The following is a 5,146-nucleotide window of genomic DNA, read 5'->3' as shown; positions in this document are numbered from 1 at the left end:
TGATCTTCTCTAATTTCATGAAGGATGATAGAGTGCTCTTGATGTTCCACCCTTAATTGTCCCATGTTGGAACTTAATTCTCCTAGGGAAGTGTTGATTTGCTTCCAATAGTTTTGTGGAGGGAAGTGCATCCCTTGAGGTATCTCAGGGATCTCTTGATGCTTCCTCTCCATGGATGCAGAGAGAGATCCTTGAGTTGTAAACACAAGGTTGTCCTCATTTATTTGAAGGATCAATTCTCCTCTGTCCACATCAATCACAGCTCTTGCTGTTGCTAGGAAGGGTCTTCCAAGGATGATGAATTCATCCTCATCCTTCCCAGTATCTAGGACTATGAAATCAGTAGGGATAGCCTTCAACCTTTACTAGCACGTCCTCTACTTGTCCATAAGCCTATTTTCTTGAATTGTCTGCCATCTCTAATGAGATTTTAGCGGCTTACACCCCAAAGATTCCCAATTTCTCTATTACAGAGAGGGGCATGAGGTTTATCCCTGAACCAAGGTCACACAGAGCCTTAAAGATCATGGTGCCTATGGTACAAGGTATTAAGAACTTTCCAGGATCCTGTCTCTTCTGAGGCAATGTCAGTTGATCCAGATCACTCAGTTCATTAGTGAACAAGGGCTCGAGCAAAAGAAGAAAGAATAGAAGAAGAAGAAGATATGGAGGAGATGGAGGGATGTGTGTATGGATGTGAGTGGTGAATGGAAAACAGAAGGGATGATCATGAATGGAGAGGGAGAGGGTGAGGTGGGTGGGGATCCTGTGGGATTCACAGATCCTGAGGTGTCAAGGATTTACATCTCTGTACCCAATTAGGCATGCAAAATGCCCTTGCACACAACTCTGGGCATTCAGCGCCAGATTGGTGCTTGTTCTGGGCGTTGAACGCCCATTTGTGGCCCATTTCTGGCGTTGAACGCCAGAACCATGCTTGTTTTGGGTGTTCAGCGCCAGCTCTTCTCCAGGGTGCATTTCTGGCGTTCAAATAATTAATTTGGCATTTAGCTTCATGATTGCACCAAGAAACTTGGCAGTTTGCTCTTCAGTAACACCCTCATTCTCTTCAGAAGAGGAATACTCATCAGAGCTCATGAATGGCATAAGGAGGTTCAATGGAATATCTATGGTCTCTAATTGAGCCTCAGAGTCCTTTGGTTCCTCAGGGGGAAGCTCCTTATTGATCACTGGACGTCCCAGGAGGTCTTCCTCCTTGGGATTCACGTCCTCTCCTTCCTTTACAGGTTCGGCCATGGTGATCAATTCAATGGCCTTGCACTCTCCTTTTGGATTTTCTTCTGTATTGCTTGGGAGAGTACTAGGAGGGATTTCAGTGATCCTTTTACTCAGCTGGCCCACTTGTGCTTCCAAATTTCTAATGGAAGACCTTGTTTCATTCATGAAACTCATAGTGGCCTTAGATAGATCAGAGACTAAATTTGCTAAGCTAGATGGATTCTGCTCAGAATTCTCTGTCTGTTGCTGAGTGGATGATGGAAAAGGCTTACTATTGCTAAACCTGTTTCTTCCACCATTATTAAAGCCTTGTTGAGGCTTTTGATCCTTCCATGAGAGATTTGGGTGATTTCTCCATGACAGATTGTAGGTGTTTCCATATGGTTCACCCATGTATTTTAACTCTGCTATTGCAGGGTTCTCAGGATCATAAGCTTCTTCCTCAGAAGATGCCTCTTGAGTACTGTTGGATGCAGCTTGCATTCCATTCAGACTCTAAGAAATCATATTGACTTGCTGAGTCAATATTTTATTCTGAGCCAATATGGCATTCAGAGTATTAGAATATATCCAGGATGGTCCATTCTGAAAGCATGTCAGAAGGACACTTTTTGGTCAGCTGCTTGTATCTTTCCCAAGCTTCATAGAGGGATTCACCTTCTTTCTGTCTGAAGGTTTGAACATCAGCTCTAAGCTTGCTCAGCTTTTGAGGAGGAAAGAACTTGGCTAAGAAAGCCGTGACCAGCTTATCCCAAGAGTTCAGGCTGTCTTTGGGTTGAGAGTCCAACCATATTCTAGCTCTGTCTCTTACAGCAAAAGGAAAAAGCATGAGCCTGTAGACTTCAGGATCTACTCCATTAGTCTTAACAGTATCACAGATCTGCAAGAATTCAGTTAAGAACTGAAAAGGATCTTCAGATGGAAGTCCATAAAACTTGCAGTTCTGCTGCATCAGAGGAACTAGCTGAGGTTTCAGCTCAAAATTGTTTGCTCCAATGGCAGGAATGGAGATGCTTCTTCCATGTAAATTGGAATTAGGTGCAGTAAAGTCACCAAGCATTCTCCTTGCATTATTGTTGTTGGGTTCGGCTGCCGTCTCCTTTACTTGTTCGAAATTTTCAATAAGGTTGTCTCTGGATTGTTGTAATTTAGCTTCTCTTGGTTTTCTCTTCAAAGTCCTTTCAGGTTCTGGATCAGTTTCAACAAGAATGCCTTTTTCTTTGTCCCTGCTCATAAGAAAGAGAAGAGAAAAAGAAAAGAAGAGGAATCCTCTATGTCACAGTAAAGAGGTTCCTTATTGTTAGTAGAAGAAGAAAAGAAGAAAAAAATTCGAACACATATAGAAGAGGGGGTTCGAATTTGGTGAGTGATGTGAGGAAGAGATGTTAGTAGATGAATAAATAAATAGAATAAGATGAGAGAGGGAGAGGATTTTCGAAAATAATTTTTGAAAAAGGTTAGTAATTTTTTGAAAAGTTTTTGAAAAAGGTTAGTAGTTTTTCGAAAATTAAAATAAAAAAATCAAAATAATTAGTTAATTAAAAAGAATTTTTGAAAACGAGGGAAGATATTTTCGAAAATTTAGAGAGAGAGAGTTAGTTAGGTAGTTTTGAAAAAGATAAGAAACAAACAAAAAGTTAGTTAGTTAGTTGAAACAAATTTTGAAAATCAATTTTGAAAAGATAAGAAGATAAGAAGTTAGGAAGTTAGAAAAGCTATTTTGCAATCACTTTTTTTTAAAAAAGGTAAGATAAGAAGATATTTTTGACAAGATATGATAGAAATTAGTTTTTGAAAAAGATTTGATTTTCAAAATCTCAATTAATGACTTGATTCACAAGAAATCACAAGATATTATTCTAGAACTTAAAGTTTGAATCTTTCTTAACAAGTAAGTAACAAACTTGAAATTTTTGAATCAAAACATTAATTGATGATGTTATTTTCGAAAATATGATGTAAAATTAAGAAAAAGATTTTTGAAAAATATTTTTGAAATTTTCGAAAATAACTAAAAAAATTGAAAAAGGATTTGATTTTTGAAAAAGATTTTGAAAAAGATAAGATTTTTTTTAAAAATTGAAAATTTGATTTGACTCATGAAAACAACTAGATTTTAAAAATTTTTGAAAAAGTCAAATCTAATTTTCGAAATTTTAAGAGAGAAAAAGGGAAAGATATTTTTTGATTTTTGAATTTTTTATGATGAGAGAGAAAAAACAAGAAAAATGATGCAATGCATGAAAGTTATGGATCAAAACAATGAATGCATGCAAGAATGCTATGAATGTCGAGATGAACATCAAGAACACTATGAAGATCATGATGAACATCAAGAACACATTTTTGAAAAATTTTTAATGCAAAGAAAACATGCAAGACACCAAACTTAGAATTCTTTAAGGCTTAGACATAAAGAATTCAGGAATGCATATGAAAAACAAGAAAAGACTCAAAACAAGAAAACATCAAGATCAAACAAGAAGACTTACCAAGAACAACTTGAAGATCATGAAGAACACTATGAATGCATGAATTTTTCGAAAAATGCACGATGAATATGCAATTGACACCAAACTTATAACATGACTCAAGACTCAAACAAGAAACACAAAAATATTTTTTATTTTTATGATTTTATGAATTTTTTTGGATTTTTCGAAAATTATTTGAAAAAGAAAAATAAGGATTCCAAAATTTTTAATATGAATTCCAGGAATCTTCAATTCTTAGTCTAAAGCTCCAATCTGAGGGTGAGGCATGGCTTAATAGCCAGCCAAGCTTTAGTATGCTATTACATGCATCAGCTAATTTGCTAAGAAAGACAAAGAAGCTCTTCTCTTGAGTATAAGTGAAACCTCTGTCCAAAAGAATTTAGACATGGTTTTATAGCCAGCATGCTTCAACATGCTTCATGAAACTCTAGAATTCATTCTTAAAAATTCTGAAGAAAAATTATATTTTTGAAAACATTTTTATTTTAAAATTTTTTTTTTCGAAAACAAAGGAGACATTTTTGAAAGATTTTTGAAAAAAATTTTTTTGAAAATAAAGCAAAAAGAAAATTACCTAATCTGAGCAACAAGATGAACCGTCAGTTGTTCAAACTCGAACAAACCCTGGCAACGGCGCCAAAAACTTGGTATGCGAAATTGTTACTCAGGTTGTAAATTATTGTTCGAAATTGATTCCCTGGTGATGGCACCAAAAACGGATGCACAGAACCATGGTCTAAACATATCTTCACAACTTCGCATAACTAACCAGCAAGTGCACTGGGTCGTCCAAGTAATACCTTACGTGAGTAAGGGTCGAATCCCACGGAGATTGTTGGTATGAAGCAAGCTATGGTCACCTTGTAAATCTCAGTCAGGCGGATATAAAATAGTTATGTAGTTTTCGAAATTTAGTAATAAAAGAAGGATAGAAATACTTATGTAGATCATTGGTGAGAATTTCAGATAAGCGTATGGAGATACATTCGTTCCTCTTAACCTCCGCTTTCCTGCTGTCTTCATTCAATCCGTCTTACTCCTTTCTATGGCTGGCTTTGTGTAAGGATGTCACCGGTGGTGAAAATGGTCTGATGCGCTGTCACTGCATGGCTAATCATCTTGGAGGTTCTCGATCATACTGGAATAGAATTTACTATCTTTTTGCGTCTGTCACTACGCCCAGCACTCGTGAGTTTGGAGTTCGTCACAGTCATTCAATCCCAGAGTCCTACTCGGAATACCACGGACAAGGTTTAGACTTTCCGGACTCTCATGAATGCCGCCATCAATCTAGCTTATACCACGAAGATTCTGATTTAGAGATCTAAGAGATACTCATTCAATCTAATGTAGAACGGAAGTGGTTGTCAGGCACGTGTTCATAGGGAATGATGATGATTGTCACGTTCATC

The sequence above is a fragment of the Arachis ipaensis genome, chromosome B05 (genome assembly GCF_000816755.2).
Source record: "Arachis ipaensis cultivar K30076 chromosome B05, Araip1.1, whole genome shotgun sequence".
In the NCBI taxonomy this organism is placed as follows: Eukaryota; Viridiplantae; Streptophyta; class Magnoliopsida; order Fabales; family Fabaceae; genus Arachis; species Arachis ipaensis.
The sequence above is the reverse complement of the archived record's forward strand: the minus strand, read 5'-3'. Positions refer to the sequence as shown.